General features: G+C 34.1%; 2 pseudogenes; one reads left to right on the forward strand and one right to left on the reverse strand.

The window, feature by feature from the left end:
- The first annotated feature begins 2,295 nt into the window (after positions 1-2,295).
- LOC112470107 lies at positions 2,296-2,414 on the forward strand (annotated as a pseudogene).
- Positions 2,415-8,337: 5,923 nt separating this feature from the next.
- Positions 8,338-8,456, reverse strand: LOC112470103 (annotated as a pseudogene).
- Between the last annotated feature and the right edge of the window lie 10,383 nt (positions 8,457-18,839).

Raw genomic sequence — 18,839 nt, forward strand, 5'->3', positions numbered from 1 at the left:
ACTAAACTGATGAGAAAGAATGAAAAACTCCAAAATAATTATAGACTAATCGGATTGAAGAAAGTTGTGAAAAATCTTGCCATGAAATCTTCAAATGCCAGAGAGTCCAACACATCTTCCTCCTTTCCTGTCACAATGAAAGGGCTGTCACTCTTACTCTCTGAAACCAATTTCTCCACATCAGCTCTGGATCTCATCCTTCATTAGGCTTCATCAAAAACACTTAACTTCTTTCTCTCAATTTTTTCCCATTAACATTCAAGTCTCTCCTATCTTGGAGAAAGCCTGCCCGTTTGCTCTATCTGTATCTGGTTTATGTTGCAAAACCATGTTTATTGAAAGTGTCTTCACGTCTTCTTACTTATTTTCCTCCAACTACTTCCTCTCTCCTATTCCCTCCTTACACTTTACTCAGGGCAGACTATCTCCGGATTTCCTGACACCTCTGAAACTGCATTTCCAAAAGAAATCAACAAAATGCCTGCGTTTGACACAATAGTAACTCCTGGAGTTTTTTAACTCAAACTTTTTATTACGTTTGTCACTATCTCTTTATGAAACAATTTCACCCTCTGTTGTTTTTCCTAAAATTTCTTATTTTTTTTTGTTAAAACCTCCTTCCTGATCTCCCCCCACCCCCAACCCATTTGGCAAAGCATCAAATCACTGGTTCCCAAGCTTTAATATGAATAAAAATTTCATGGCTCCACCAATAGAGATTCTTCTTTTAAATACTGAAAACACATCATTTTGCTCCTAATTCTGGCAATCTCTTGAGAATCTCTGCCTTAAAGTTAGTGTTTATCAGCTATGCATACTGGACCCCTGGTCTCCCTCATTCCACAAGAACTCTGGGAGATTTCATTTACTACTCTGGCTTTAATTTCTAACTAGACCCTGAAGATTCCCCAAACTCTACCGCCATTCTCTAACCACTCAGTTTTCAAAGTTGATGTCTGACTGCATACTAATTCCCCAACTTGAATATGCATATATCTATATAGATTACAGTTCCCTCAAACTTCACATGGCCTAGGCTAAACTCATGATGGCCCTTTCTTTGCATGTGTCACCTCTATTCTCTCAAGTGAACAGCTGGTTGACCAGGACAGACAGCCTTGTCTCGTTCCAGAGTCACCGGTCACCAAGTCCTCTAGAGTCTCTTTCTAAGGAACTTTCTAAGGACCTCTCTGCCATAGGAGCCTCCAAGGGCCCTTCAGGTGAATGGGATAAACACCCTTTAGGTAACCTCCTTAAGGAGTGAGGTCCTATGCATGTGATGCCTCTGATGAACTCTCACATCTCCCCTTCACAGGTCTCCCACCCCATGCCCACTTCACGCTCTGGTAATAATACAGTTTTTGGACATTTTTTTCAGGAATGCTAGGCTCATCTCACTTCTGGGACATAGCATATGGCTTTTCTTTGCCTAGTACATGTTTGTTCCTAGTTATCCTTCAAAGCTTCAATTCTTCTGGGAAGTATTTCTTAACTTTTTTAGGCCTCTGACGTTTTCCCATTATATTCCATATCTCAATATCATAAAATCTGTTACATTTCATTATAATTATTTATTTAGCCATCTGCCTTCATCTGTAGGTTACAATCTCATTAATTGGTGAGCTTGTTTATGTTTACTCACTACTATCCCATTAGTACTTTTCATTGTGCTTAGTCCGGTGGACAGTCAATATTGATTGTTGGATAATTGAATAAATAATCCACCATGACAAATGAAACATACAAATGAAAGTTATTGTGAATATCTTTGCCTCCAAAGGAAAAAGGAAAAACCCTCACCAGAAGGAAGCCTATTGCCTTTTGTCCTATTTGTAATGTAAATGTGATCCTTGGAGGTGCAACAGCTATCTTGTGACCATGAGTATGAACATAAAAAAAAATTACCCAAAGCAAGAAGTTAAAAAAAGCCTGGGTCTTGGCTGACATCTGTATGCAGCCTCCAAGCCCTGGATTACTAGTTTAGACCCGATTTTATTCAAAAAGGATAATTTCGTGTATAGTTAATTAAGCCATTGTCAGTTGGGTTTCTATTATTTGCTGTCAAAAATATTTTTAACTTCCACCATCTTAATCTAAATTATGGGTGTGTTATATATTATGAAGAATATGCTTGTTCTATAAATATTAATTGCATTAAAAGTATCATATAACCCAAGTATTAGCTAGGAATAAATATTTTAGACTTTATAAGCCAGATGGCTGTAGTAAACAATTAGAGACCAAAGGAGTGTCTATGTTTCAGTATTAAACCGGTAGCAAACTAAATTGAGTTCAGTCTATGGCCATGCTGCCCTGAACAAGCCCAATCTCTTCTGATCTTGGAAGCTAAGCAGGGTCGGGCCTGGTTAGTACTTGGATGATAGACCACATAGGAAGATCAGGTTCTATATGTGTAAAAAAATAAAAACTAAGGTATTGTAAGCTGACAAGGTCCTTGCAATCTGTGAGGTCAACCAAGTGTTGCCTCGCCTAAAATAAGAAAGAAAGAGAAAGAAAGAAAGAAAGAAAGAAAGAAAGAAAGAAAGAAAGAAAGAAAGAAAGAAAGAAAGAAAGAAAGAAAGAAAGAAATTGAGTCTACAAGGTATAGTTTTCTGACCTCAGACATAACCCAATGATGGTCAGTTCCTCACAATCATTGAAATCTTCTTTCAAATAAATATTAGGAACTAGCACTGAAGACAATATATAAAGAGTTGATCTAGTTGAAATAGTATGGGCAAATCTTCCTTCCACTACTTTTGCCCACCTTCTCCTGAACTGTGCATACAGTATATCATGATAGATTTTTATCAAATGTATTTCAGAATTCAAGATCTGCTATATAGAGGGACCATTCACTTTGATTATGTAATTAGGAAAAACTGGCTATCTTTAGCAAACCTAAGTTGCTCACTTATGATCATATATTTTAAAATATTCATAAATTATCTAAGATTTTGAGAGAATCTAGAAAACATTCTAAAATTAATACAATATACTTTCTTTTCTTCTTTGAGATGCTGGTGACCCAGGTTCCTACAAGGTTCAAGGACTACTCTATCATTTCTAGTTTGAAGAAAGGTAGGTTGATCTTAAAAGAGAGAGATAAAGTTCAAGTCAATCGGTCATTCTTTTTCTTTGTTGAAATTATCTCAGTAATTCCCAATGAAGAAGTCACTCCATTTCTTATAGTAATCTAATAGAAAATGTTTTTTAACATCTGTTTTTTTAAATTGCCACACAACTTAAACATCTATGCTCTTTTTCATATGCATTCATAGATAAAGATTTTTCTATATTTCTTTTTACTTTAATTTGATTTTTTTTCACTTCTCCAAAGTTAAATAAATCTGACAAATAAATCATCAGCTCCTTCTTTCTATCTTCACTCTGATTTTCAGAGGCCATGATTTTCAACAGTTTTAGCTGTTTCTTATGTTTTTTCTCTATATTTTTGTTATATAGTTATTGTTACTTATTTTTTATATTGTATTTCCTTAACATTTCCTTCCAGATATGCAGTGACTTTCTAATGTGAAATATGTAGATTTCACTCCATATATTTTTTTGTGATTAAATTAATATTAAACAATTATATTTTATTATTTTAGAAGTATTATTTACCACTAAGTTGTGAAGTATGCAACAATTGCATTTTATTTCTTTTACATTTTTCCTTTAATTTTTTCTGTTTAAAATAATTTTAATTGTCTATGTAGTTAATAATTTTCTTTTTGAATATGTGAGCGGGTGTGTATTATGCAACTTCCCCCCTTTTATAGATTACGTTACTGTTATTTTAGTGAATATCCACATCGACACATTAAACCTGTTCTTTAATTTAATACAGTTTGATATAAATTACTATTTCTACATTTTTTAGACAAAGCAAGGGTCTTAAACTCTTTAAACTCAATTACCTTCCTCCCACTGTATTAGTTTCATGAATTTTAAATCTATGTATATTTAAAATCCATAAGACTTTGTTGTCACTCTTATTGTTTTGAATTCATGACATAGTGAGCCTATGTTTTTTTTTTGTGTGTGCAAAAGTAAATGCCCTTCCTTTCACCTAGGACATAAGTCTTGGCGAACTAAGGAAGGACAGGATTTCAGATGCTTGTTCCTTCTGTGGGAAGTCTTTGTGTGTGGCTCCGCCTGAACAGCCTTTCATCATGGTCACACACTCAGATTACTGTGCATAAAATTGGATCCACAAAGTCTGTTGGGACTCCAGGAAATTCTCAAGTCTGTCCTAGGAATATGAAGTCTGAATCTACTTAGTCTGTAGGGTTATGAGTTTTTTATATGTATTTATATGGCAGTTTGTATATTAATATTATAAATATATATTAAAATGTGATATCAATTTTTGTGATATAATTAAAACTTTAAAAAAAATACCATTTAAGCATTTTAAGATATTATAAAAACACATACAAACATTTCCAGGAATGTTAACTGGGGAAATTTTGTACCGACACAGGTAGTTAATACCAAAAGCTTCTGCTAATTTCTTTTATTCACATAATAGTCTCTTTTGGTGAGCAAGTAAACAACAATTCTAACAAAATGATTATGACAAAAATGACAATCATATAGGAGAGAGAAAATCCAGTTTTGTGGACTGGATCCAGTTACAAGAGCTCATTTATTGAAACTGAATATAGAGCCTCTACACTGGGCTTTTTAGACAATTTCTAAAAGGAAATAATAAATGACTGATGTGAAAGAAATGCTTTTTTTTTTTTTTAAAAGAAAATGATTATCTCAATTTCCTGATGGGGGTCTCATATATATTTACATCCTTTTTAAATATATTTATTCACTCATTTTCTTTGATACTTCAGTGATAAGGTTGAGGTATGCTGTCAGAGTATCTAAAAGATTCTGCCTAAATATCTAAATATCTAAAAGATCCTGAGAAAATCATCTGAAGTCAAGAGGAGGACAGTTTTCTACATTCATTAAGGAGTTTCTTCAAACAGCTCTTTCCTCCCATTTCTTGTCCTCTTTAAGAATTGCAAAGGGTCAATTCTGATGTCTGTTTGATCAAAACTATTTAATGAATAGATTCTTATCATAATAAAAAAGTGCTACTTCAGAGGCAGTGTGTAAGGAGACCTGAAGTTTGGCCTTTATGCTGCCATTAATTGAGTGAAAATGATAATTCTGGTCTCCTGACATCTTAAGTATAAAATGACACATGATTTTAAGTTTGGAAATTTAACTCAGGTACTAACTCCTCTGTGAAGGTGTCCCTGATTCTCCTATTGGGTTAAAATTCATTTCTTAACGCTTTCTAATGCTTCTTATTTGCCTTGCTTTTTGAAACTTATTATTTTACTCTACTAGTAATTTGTGTGCCTATTGGTCTTTACCTTCAAAGATAATATTACATGTTTCCCTTTTTGAATAATGCTCGTGGCATTCTTATTTATCAAGATAGGTTAGGACATACTAAAGTTAAAAATCAACCCATAAATCTCAGTTGTTCTTTTTCTTTGTTGAAATTATCTCAGTAATTCCCAATGAAGAAGTCATTCCATTTCTTATAGTCATCTAATAGAAAATGTTTTTTCACCTACACTGCTGATCTGATGTAAGTAGAGGTAGTCATTCAGAGGTGAAAGCTGAGAGATTTTACATTATCTTCTGGGTTCATCACGTTGAAAATGAAGCCTCCTTAGTTTCTATAGCAGGAAAGTCCATTACCAGTTTATACTTTTCTCTGCTAGTGACACATGACCCTTCTGCTCAAAGCTCATTGGCCGGAATCAGTCACATGACTTCCCAGTGCAACTGAGAATGCAGATGAAAAGTTGCAGTATTTCTTGAGTATCATCATCACTGCCAAAGCCACCTCATTTACCTCAACACTATTCCTCTGTTGGGAAATTAGACCCCCAAATTCTAAATCTATGATATTCAATAGATACATCAATAGATGAATATTTTCAAGGAAGCCAGATAAATATAACACATTATCTTGAGAGGAACATGCACAATAAGTACAGCAGATTTCTTGTCATAATCCATGCAAGCAAAGTGGCTATGTACTAGGAAAAAAACAAAACTGCAAAACCCCCAAAACCCATTGTCAATCAATAATTCAATACTCCGCAAAAAACATATCTCAAAAATAATGAAAAATAGAAAGATTTTCTCAGATAAACACTGAATCAATTAATTTTAGAACTATTCAACATGAATGTTAAAATAATATCTGTAGGCAAAAAGAATATGCTATAGGTCAGAAAGATGGATTCACAAAAAGGAATGAAGGACACTGGGAAAAAGAATGAAATAATCTTACATTTATTTTTCCATATTTTTAATTACAATTACTATTTAAAGCAAAAATAGTAACAATGTATTATTTGTTTTTGAGAGGTAAAAAAGTAAAATATATGACAAAAATGACATGAAGGATGGAAGAAAAGAATTGAAAATATTCCACAATAAGGTTCGTACACTACACATGAAACGATATTATTTGAAGCTAGATCCAGACTGTGTAACAATGACTAGAGCAATGACTAGGGGAACTACTAAAACATTTTATAAGGCATATAAATAATAAGTCAATAGACTAGATAAAATAGATTGTCAAAAAATGTTCAATTAAACCCAGTGAAAGAAGGAGAAACAAGGAGAGAAAATAATACAAAGAACAAATGAAACAAATACAAAATAGTAGGCAAAGTGGTAGATTTTATTTCAAACAGATGAATAATCATTTTATTTTTTTTTGAAAAATGTATTTTCAGGAAATACTTTTTTAAAATAAAAAAAGCATTTCATATAGTAGTGTTTTTTTCCTCCACAATTAAATGTAGTGGTAAAAAATTATAAAATTATGTAAAACTATACAGGATAATATGAACATATGAAGTAAATTAAAGCAAAACAGTTTTATGGAATATTATGAAATATCGAAGTTGCCCTATGAATACCACATAGCAATTCCAACAAATCGACTAGGAATAGACACTGTATTTCTAATTATGCAAAATATGTAAGTATAAGAACCAAAATGAAGATTGGATGAAGTCTTTGATTATCCCATCATCTTAATCCAACTAATTTCAATACTTTTTATTATGATTATTATTTTTTATTGAGCTATAAATCACACATCATATTATATTAGTTTCAGGTATACAATGTAATGATTCAATATATAATGATTCAATATTTGTATGTATTGCAAAATGGTCACCACAATAAATCTAGATAACACTCATCCTCATACATAGTTATGCATTTCTTTTTCTCATGATGAGGACATTTAAGATTTGCCATTTTAGCAACTTTCAGTATGTAATCCAATATTATTAATCATAGTCACTATGCTCTTCAATACACTCTGATAACTTATTTATTTTGTAACTAGAAGTTTGTACCTTTTGACCCCCTTTAATTAATCATACACTATGCTCTTCAATACACTCTGATAACTTATTTATTTTGTAACTAGAAGTTTGTACCTTTTGACCCCCTTTACCCATTTAACCCTCCCAGCATCTCCCACCTCTGACAACCACCAATTTGTCCTATGAGATTGATTTTGTTTTGCTTGTTTTGTTTTAGATTCCACATATGAGTGAGATCATATAATGTTTGTCTTTCAGTAATTGAGAGAATGAATAAATAGCAAATCAATAAGGATATAAATGACCAGATCAGCATTATCAACCAACTTGACCACATTGATATTTATAGAACACTTCTTTCAGCAACAGAGGATACATATTTTTCTCAAGAGCAATGGAAAATTTACCAAGAATAGGCATAACTTGGATAATAAAAAAACACATTAGAGGATTAAAAAAATAAAAATCACACAAAGTATATTCTTAGATTATAATAGAATTAAAATAAAAATCCATATGCAGTTGACAGAATAATGCACCGCCCACTAAAGATGCTTATGCCCTAAATTTTAATGTCCCAGAACATGTGAATAGCTTACCTTATATGTCAAAAGGGACTTTGCTGATGTAATCAAGTTACAGATCTTGAGATGAGTAGACTACTTAGATGGGCCTAGTATATTTGCTAGGATACTGATTAAGGCAGGCGAGTCAGAGACATACAGAAAGATGTGATGACAGAAGCAGAGGGGAGAGATAGAGAGGGAGAGAGATGGAGATATGAAGATACCACTTTAATGGCTTTGAAGATGAAAGAAGGGGTCACAAATCAAAGAATTCAGAGTCTCTAGAAGTTGAAAATGACAAAAAGAAAGTATTTGGTTGACAAAAAAACTTAAAAGAAAAGGTTGTCCATAGAGGACTTTATTTTTTATTTTTATTTTTTATTTATTTATTTTTACTCCTACGGCACCTGGTCTTTCTAGGTGGTCTCCCATCCAAGTACTAACCAGGTCCGACCCTGCTTAGCTTCTGAGATCAGACAGGATCAGACTTGTTCAGGGTAACATGACCATAGGCTCATAGTGAACTTTTCAAAGCTACAGCATATTCCCAGTAATTTGGAAGACAATGAGCACGTATGTATATGACTGTGAATGAGCTCAAGAAAGACCTGAGAACGTTCTAATCTCTCACCTATGGCTAATCACGAGGTTCTATGCTAGCAGGTTGTATCCCTCAGAGCTTTAAAAGCACCTGCAGAAGCATTGAAGGCATTCTTCAACACACAAACCACTCAGAGAAGACTGGGAGATTCTACAGATAGTAAAAGAATAAACAAGTGAATACTGGGACTACCTCTATGCCCATAAATTCAACAACCTGGGTGAAATAGATCAATTCCCTAAAAGACACAAATTACCAAAACTTACTCAAGAAGAAATAGAAAAACTAAATAATTCTATATTTTTGAGGGATTTGAATTAGCAATTGAAAACCTGCCCCAAATGAAAACCAGGTGGTTTTATTGTTGGATTATATTAAACAGTTAGGGAAAAAATGGTCTCAATTCTCCACACTTTTCAGAAAACAGGATGGAAGAGTACACTTTCCAAATTATCCCGATCCCAAGGACATCACAAGACAACCAAATTGGAGACCCAAATATCTTGTATTATAGATGCAAAAATTTCCTAAAATTATTAGCAAATTAAACTTACAATAAATAACCACATTGGATTTGTCTCAGAAATAAAAGGCTGCTTTGGCATTTGAAAATCAGTACATTCATTATATTAATAGTGAAAACGTATAAGAAAAGCCATATAATCATATGAAGCAAATATCAAACATATCATATTGATCATAGAAGCAGAAAATTTATTTAATAAAATTGAACATACATTTATAATAATAAAAATAACTCTCAGAAAACTAAGACTAAAAAGAAAGTTATTAACCTCATAAAGGGCATCTTTCAGAACCTGCAGCTAACATTTTACTCAAAAATAAGAGACTGAATGTTACTGTTAAGGAAGCAAATATGTTTTCACCCCTTCTAGTCAATAGCATACTAGAATCTAACTAGTATACTTAGAAAAATATGTATACAAATTTGAATGGAAGAAATAAACAATGAATAATTGGAATTTGAAACACAAAAAAGAAAAATACCAATTACAATTGCACCAAAAATAATAAAATAGGTAGAAACTCACAAAACACATGCAGGATTATTATGTTAATAACTATGAAATATTATTGAAAGAAATAAAAGAAAACTCAATTAATTGTGAAATATACCATGATCATAGACTGAAAGACTCAATATAATTATCAATTTATTCCAATTTGATTTACAGTTTCCATGCACTCTCCTTGAAAAACTAAAATAATATTTCTTTGTAGATATCGACAAATTTATTTTGACAATATTTGGATATTCAGAGTACTTGTAATATTTAAAGCAATTCTAGAAAAAAGCAAAGTTAGAGGACTCATACAACTAATTTTAAGACGTACTACAAAGATATAGTAATCTTTACAGTACGGTATTGGTAAAAAAAAGATAGACACACACAACAGTGGAACAGAAAAGAGACCTCGGGGGTCACTCCATAGTATAGTGGTTAGCGCATCTGCTTTACATGCACAAGGTCCTGGGTTTGTGCCCCAATGGAGCCATGGACCAAACCATGTGGGAAGAGATGCCCCACCTTCAGAGATCCAGTTCTTAAGGGGAAACGGCAACATCCATAGGTCAGGGGTGGGAAAGAGGTGGGAATTGAAGAAGGGGGTGTGGGGGAAAGAATAGAGAACTCAGAATTAGACCCACATCAATAAAATCAATTATTTTTGACAAAGTTCAAGGATAATCCAATGGAGAAATGGTTATCTTTCCAACAAACAGTACTGGAACAAGTGAGGACACATATGCAAAGAAGTGAATCTCGACTTATACCTTACACATCACACAAAAATTAATTCATAATGGATCACAGACTTAAGCATAAAAATAAAGCTATAAAGTTTCTAAAAGATAACATAGGAGAAAATCTGTGTTATTTGGGGTTACAAAATGATCTGTTGAATAAGACACAAAAAGCACAAATCATAAAAGGGGAAAACCTTGATAAATCAGAATTTATCAAAATTAAAAGCTTTAATTCTGTGAAACATGAATGTAAGAGAATGAAAAGGATGACTCATAGACTACGAGAAAATATTCACAAGTCACACAATGGATAATGAATTTGTCCTCAGACTATATTAAGAAATCTTTAAGACAAACAGTAAGAATGCAACAGAGAATAAGGAAAAAGTTCTGAACAAACATTTCACCGAAGAAGATAAATGGATAGCAAATAAGCATATAAAAAGATGTTCGACATCATTAGTCACTGGGTAGTGGAAATTAAAACTACATTTTTAGTATTTTTACTAAATTTTGGACCCAATAGAATGGCAAAACAGAACTCAACAACTACAGCAGCAATAACAACCCGACAATACCAATGGTGGAAGGCAGAGAAATTCTCATTCATTGGTAGAGAGAATGCAACATGGCACTTTGAAAAATAGTTTGGCATTTTCCTCATAAAGATAAATATCACTCTTTATAGGTCCCGGCTCTTACTTTTACTTATTAATTCAAATGAATTAAAATTTACATTTATACAAAAATTTACACATGGCTATTTATAATAGCTTGTTAATGATAACCAAAAACTAGAAGTAATCCAGATGTTTTTAAACAGGTGAATGGATAAACAAACAATGGCCCACCTATATGACAGAATACTTCTCAGCAATATAAGAAACATTTTTGTTATATGCAACTGCATGAATAAATATTAAATGCATTTTGTTAAGTAAAGGAAGCCAGAGACAAAGGATACATATTTTATGGTTGCATTTATAGAGCATTCTGGAAAGGGCAAACTGTAAAGGTTATGAACATATCCGTGGTACTCAGGAATTAAGGATAAGGGAAGGACTGACTACTAAGAGGCTACACAGTGAAACTTTTGCAGTGATGAAACTGTGCTATGTCGTACTGCATGGTAGATACGTGACTCTATTTTGTAGAATTGTACACCATAAAAAAATTTTTACTGTATGCGAATTAAAAATAAAATCTTTCGAGACGTTAGAGGAACCCAGGAATGAGGAGAAAAGAAAATTTCCTTTAGGAGGCAACAGTGACTATAATTACAGACATACTCACTGAAAAAATTTTAAGGAGAAACAGGGTATATTTATACAGCCTTAAAATATCACCATCAAATATATATTAATTCTATGATGCTATTAATATGTATCCACAGATTCTTTGAAGTTCTTCTCTTAAGGAGTTGGGAATTAATTTCCCTTTTCTTGAGTGTGGATTAGACTTAGTCACTGTTAATGAATTAAGTGCGAAAAGATAAAACCAGTAACTATAGTGGAGAAATCTGGCAGACCACACCTTAACCAAGTTATCGAAGTTAATGGTAATATATTGATTACATCTAATATTCTTGTACATCATGCACAGAGTAGGGCACTTCACCTCTATGACATTCTCCCCACCCCAAATCCGTAAACTCACATAAATGTGAGAAAACATCAAACAAGTTCAAATTGCGAGTCGTTCTATCAAATAACTGACCAATATTTTTTAAAAATACCAAGGTCAAGTAAGACAAGGAAACAAGAAAACCTGTTACAGCTTTGTGATACTAAAGAAGGTAAACACAATATGGTACCTCAGGTTGGGTCCTGGAACAGAAGAAGGGCATAAGTAGGAAAAACTATGGAATATAAAAGCCTGTGATCTACTTAATGTTAATAATTAATTTTCATAAATACTCCACAGTCATGTAAGAGTTTAGCATTAGGGAACCTGACTAAAGGGTATAAAAGACCTTTCTGTGATATCTTTGCAACTCATCTGTCCAACAAAAAGTAATTTCAAAATAAAAATAATATTTTAAAAATAATATGTATAGCACAATTTCTTTTTTAAAAAAGTAAACTAAAATTATGACTGTATTTCTGTAAGCACAGGACACTGATGAGGAAGTATACACATGGAAGCATATGGGCATCTCTCTGTGTGATTTAATGCTATGAACATAGATTACTTTTCTATGAATAACATCTAACAATAGTCTGTATTTTAATCTAAAATATATTAGAAATGAACAATAAAAATAATAGTTTACTGCATAGCATTATGTTTAAAATTACTGCTGTAGAATTAGATTTGAAAAAATGTATATATTTGAAACATCTCAACTGTATCATTCACCATAATTCTGAGGTTTCTAAAGTCTCCAAGTTTTATTGGTTACATGATCATAAGAATAGCACTTTTCTCATTTAATGTTTACATATTTGCTCTTAATGTTTACATTTGTGTCACTGACTCCTATAAATAATGCTCCAGAATTTAATACATATAATCATAACATTAAAAATAAAGATTATTAGGATTCGTTTTTAGAAACGACTACCAGACAAAACACGGATGATTTAATTATACAAATAATAGGAAAAACTAGTTTGTAATAGTAGGAATGGAAATGTAGCCTTAAGCCTGAGAAGAGGTAGGTATGCTAGAGAGGATCTGGGAACTGCAAGGAAGTATGGAGGCACTGATGTTTGTCAGATAGTGAGGGGTCAGAAAACACTGTCTTAAATGATGGTTAGAAAGAAGGTTTAAGTATATCCTTTAAAGGTTTATAAGTCACTACAGCCATAACTAAGAAACGCTGGGATGAGAAGGAGGCAATACTGGCCACATTTCCTGTTTTGTCATAGTAAGGTATTGGTAGGTAACGCTTAAAGTTGATACATCAAGAATGGCAAGTATTAGCATCTCATTACAAGTAAACATCTAAAACCAAAACACCCTAAGGAGATGCCCCTGAGGAGTGGGCCTATGGGTGACGTGCTTTAAGTGTGTTGGCCAGTGAGAAATGCATTGCTTGCTCTCAACTCTAAAGTTTCTCTCAGTTGCCTGACCTATGAAAATGGCTCTGGGCCCTTTCAATATTTGTTTCTTGGTCAGTTAGCGTAATGGTAAGTTTCGTCAGTAGAGGGTGCTAGAAAGACATTGAAGGAGGAAAGGTTAATGACTCCTGATTCCAGTGTCCTCATTAGCAGGCTCCTGCAGTGCCCACAGCTTCCCCAGGCCGGGATCCTGCAGGACACACAGCGTCCCCGGCACAGGGTCTCTGCAGGACATGGCAACCAGGAACTCCCGATGGCTTGCAGCCTCCCCAGCGCCTTCTTCAGGTGATTTGTAGAGGAATGCCTCCAATGACACACTTCCATGTGAAAGGTTTTTCTAGGCCCACTGGAGGGTGGATTTCTAGCAAGTTCCACACAGACGCCTGCCATTTAGGACCTAACCCCCAACCTCTACACCACATATTCAGTACATTGTAGGTTCTCACTGGATATTTGTGGAATGAGATATATAGTAGGGATGAAAAAATATACTGGTGTGTTGGGTGGTCCCAGTGTGCACCTGTTGTCCCAGCATACTCATTACCAGCAGTTCTTCACTTCTAAATGTGTCTCATTTGGACAATTTATCGTAGACTTTATTTTTACTCTTTGGTGAAAGTAAGTAGCATTTTGTTTTTGCCTATGATCCTTTATCTTATACACATGCCATGCTTGGTTTCTGCTTTTTTTTTTCCTAGTAAGAACTTTCTCTACCAAACATATGGATGACTGTATTTAGTCCCCAATACTTTTCCCTGAAGCATAAGTTAAGTCATTTCACCCTGTATTCTGAAACCGCTGCCTTGGCCAGGAACTGCACTGTGTACACTTGTATAATCATACCTGCTATCTCTTCAACCACTGCTCAGAACCTTGTTGCCCCTATGCTCATGTAAAAATAATAAGAAAAAACTAGTTTGCAATAGTAGGAATGGAGATGTAACGTTAAGCCTGAGAAGAGGCAGGTTGCTAGAGAGGATCTGGGAACAGCAAGGAAGAACGAAGGCATTTCATCGTTGTATGTACTTAGAAATCATTACCTTTCTCTTCTTCCAGACTTTCATTGTCTGTTATAGGGCACTTTGGCAACTTCCCATGTCCCTGGAAAGGGCTGGCAGATTAGCGTTGAGTTCCTCACCTAACTGGATAAAGCCCAAATTAGGAAAAACAGGCCTTAATGGTTAGTCTCACGTTCTTGGGGGCAGAGTGGCATGAAAGGGTGAAATGGAAGTATTGCCTAGAAGGCAAAAGAAACAGAATTGGCAAGGAAGTGTATAGGAAATGGGTACGTAGAGTTATGAGAATAAGGATGGGGTATGGTTGTGGCATTTGGTGGTTATGTATCAATCAGGTAGCACTTTTGAAACAAGAAATAATTAGCTAAAAGCCAAGATAAATAATAATGAAAACATGTAATGGGAAATTTAGAGCGTTGCCAGGTAATTCCCATTGGTCATACTCAAGTCCTCAGAGTGGATACCACGTAGTAGAAAAAACTGAAGAAGCAACAGTCTTTTGTCTGCATTAATGAGCGCAGTCCAGCTACAGTTGCTGGAAATCTCAACACCTGACTTTCAGGATACAACAGTGTCCAGGAAATAATTATATCACCTGTTGAGTAAAGATGGTGGAATGTCTTCAGTCAGCCTTCACAAATGGCTCCAATCCATTGCAGTTAGAATGAATTGCCTCCTCATTTATTTGTACGCTCACCTGTATCCTTGAAGACAGATCAAAGTTGTAAAGATTGTAGCATTTGGGTAGTCGTTTTGTATTCTATTGTTCTATGGGAATTTGATGAGGAATGCAGTTTACCGCAGATCATGGGACAGCCTTTTGAGACCATCTATACCCAAAGGCTGAGTTAAATCAGTGTTCTTTGGAAAGATGAACAAGGAAATGGGAGAAGTTAAGAGCCTATCCCTCAGGTCCACTGAGGACTTAAATTGTGAGTTCCCCTCTGTTGACGACAGATTATATTTGACAGCATCCTGAGGCAGGCCATCCAGTTTTGTGGAATTATGCAGGATAAATTTACCTATTTAGAGCATAAATTTATCTATTAAGCACTCTCATTCCCAACTCAAATGGTCAAAAAGAAAAGAACATTCTTTTTGATCAGAAGGCATTTGAATTTAGTTATGGAAAATAGACAACCTTCATTCTGATAGTAGCATACCTGGTTTACGTCCAGGATTGTCTCGGGTGCAGACATGTACTCTGGAGAAACAAATTCAAGACAGCCATGTAGATCTTCACTCTGCTGCCCTGATTGCCCAGTAGGGGCTAATCAAGTATCAGATTTAATTTAGACATCAGGCATTGTCTGCATAGAGACCAGAGAATGTTTCAGTCACCTCTCAAACTTGTAGCTGGCTCAAAATATCTAAATAAAATTTTTGTTAAAATTTTGGCTTGGTGTTTTCATGGACTCAGACAGGGAGCAATCACTTCTGCCCAGTTAAGGGAGTCACTGGGGACATTTGTATACCCAAAAGAATAGTGACAACAGGATCACTAATTTGAAATATTTGAAAATATTTATCCTGATAACCTGAGACTACTTAAATGTGTGTTGAAGAGTAAACGATATAAAAATGGATAACATGCATCAGATATACATATTGGAAGAAAACTCCATGGATTTTTGCTTAAACTATTCAAAACATCTTACAAAATGGTTTAAGATTATGAGTTCAGAAGTCCTCTTCTCCACCCCCCCCAACCTCTGCCAAAAAAAAAAAAAAAAAAAAAACTCACAGGAAAGCAAAACTTTGCTAACACAAATAAGAGCTCTGAATAGCATTTGAATTCCCATCACACCACACCTGGTAAGAATCAGTCTAGCACAGCATCATCCATCATGCTGGGGCTGTCAGTTTTGACATCCTTTAAGTCTACGTTGTGTGCTTGATAACTACATGACAGAAAATGTAAACAGACACCACATATACAGGTATGTGGTACATATACGTGTGTATATTTGCATTTGAATACGTGATGTAAAGAGGCACCAAAAAATTATAGCACACAAAACTACCCATTAAAACACACATGCACACATGCATGTATGCCCCTAACAACCACCAAAGCAAATATAAAAAAAAATAAAAAACAAGCAATTTCTTACAAAAAGCACAAAGCTCATTTTAAATAATTTATCCAGTGCAAAAAGATATAGATCAAGAAACAGATATCAATGTGTGCTCACCGATGGATAGATTATAGGTTTATTAGACATCTCCCTTACCCTTCATTATGACACATCAAATTGTGGCTTACTAATAGAGATTCAAGAGTAGCTGGTGAGCACAGCATAAGCCCCGTATTAATAATTCAGCAGGCACACACAGAAATGATGGCGAAATACTTGAATATTTGAAAGTCCATGTGCATTTTTGGTTCAAGCAATAATGCAACAAACTCAGATTTCAATTTTATTATTAGCAGATTGTTTGCTTTTAATTGATTATAGGAGAATGTTTGTCCTTTCAACAGCTTATTTAATATCCTTGTAACATACAAGGTTTATTGAATTTAGTAATTTTTCTCATATTCCAGGAAAAGACATCATTTGATGTTTGCAGAGTATCTACTTCAGGGGATTAGCAATAACATTTTTATAATTGCAAAAGTCTCCAATTCTCTTTCCCCCCACTCTGTGCAGCATCCCATCCCTCCACTCAGAGGTGCAGATGTAAGAAAATATGGCATGTTAAATGCACAATGACAAACATGAAAATGCAGATTTTAAAACTCCAAATTGTGTTATTCTCTTTTAGTAAAAGATAGAAAATTATTTTTGCAGCTAATACACTGTTAACAACCCCAAAATATATGGTAGAGTAACATGACTTTTTCCCTTTGTTTTTGAATTAATTTTCCCCTCTTTAACTTAGTAAATTTTCAAGTGCAACAGATTTTGTAAAAATCATAGCATAAAACATAGTATTCAAATTTCTTAAAATATTCTCAGAATGTCAGATTCATTAAATAGTAAAATTCTGTTAATTAAAAAAAAACATCAGATATGCAAAAGGCAAATTATGTATACATACACACACATTCACACACACTTGCATATTTATATATATGTTTGTATATATATAAATGTGAGTGTATAAATATACATATATATATGAAAGTTTTTCTGTTTAATTTTTTAAAACGCCAAGCCAGGATATTAATAGGGGACATTCCTGTTAATTTTGCATTGTCAAATTATTTGTCTCAAGCAGAAATGCTCAAGGTTCTGGGATGACCAGCACTCAGTCCTTTGATACAGCTTAAGCTCTGTCAAGTTTCCACAGGGACCAGGTACGTCTCCTCAACATCCATCCTCCTTCTCCCTCAATGCTCAAGAAGAATTTATACGTAGACAGACATGAAAGATAAAATCATCTTTCAATTTCTCTTCATCCTTAAAATAATTAAGGAAGGAATAGGTAAAAGTGGTAAAAAAAATAAAATAAAACGGGTGTTATGTAAACGCAAATCTATAACCAGACATCCTATGAAGTGGAATATTAGTTTGCATATTATTTTTGTTCTACATGTGAGCGAATGATTTTGTATTTAGGGATCTATCTTTACGAAGAAAAATCTAACTACCACAAAACGTTGCTCGCAAACGGTTAGTATCTTTTGTTCTCTTGAAAGTATTATTTTATTTTGCTTTTTCAGCAAATATAAAAATGGAATTTGGTTAGGTAACTATCTGAAACTAAATAATTCTACGTGAGGGCCAACCTACAGCTAATGTCCACATCAATTCAAAGTCTAATTTCTTACTTTCAAATCTTTCTCGTTACCTCATTACTTAATCTAATAATGGCAACTTGCCAGAGAGAAACCACTCCCCCCGAAAGGACATCTTTCAATTTTCATCTAAAACAACAAAATATATTACGAGTTAGATATTCACAAGGAAACTTCTCTGAAGAAGGGGAAACAGCACGCATCTGGCTCCATGAGCCGTTCTTTCAAAGGTTATCAGCAATTATTGCTTTCAAAGCTGCGTTTTCACTGCATTTTAGATGCCAAAATATACTTCGTACAGTATTAATAAAGGGTTACACTAGAATTAATGAAAAGGTTCCATGTTCACATATAATAAATAAGTACCTCATTAAAGGCATGGGTAAGCCAGAAGCACAGATATTGTCTTTTATATTAATATCTATTATTCTTCTTTAGCATTTACTGTGAGCCTCTTCAACTGACTGATGCCTGAAGGGAGAACTAACAAATCGCTCAGCTGGTGGCTGGCACTGGTCTTGAAGAAAGCTAGTAAGGAACACTTTGCAGTCTTTCAGAGTCTCTCCACCAGCTGTCACCAGCTATGGGTGCTGAAAAGATGCTGTCACTTCATCCAAAGGGATTTACTTGGTCAGAAGGAAAATTTAAATACAAAGCATGCAGTTAAGAAGCTAGTGAAAAGGATTATGAGCATACAAGAGCACATGT

This window comes from Pteropus alecto, unplaced genomic scaffold, assembly GCF_000325575.1.
Source record: "Pteropus alecto unplaced genomic scaffold, ASM32557v1 scaffold288, whole genome shotgun sequence".
NCBI lineage: Eukaryota > Metazoa > Chordata > Mammalia > Chiroptera > Pteropodidae > Pteropus > Pteropus alecto.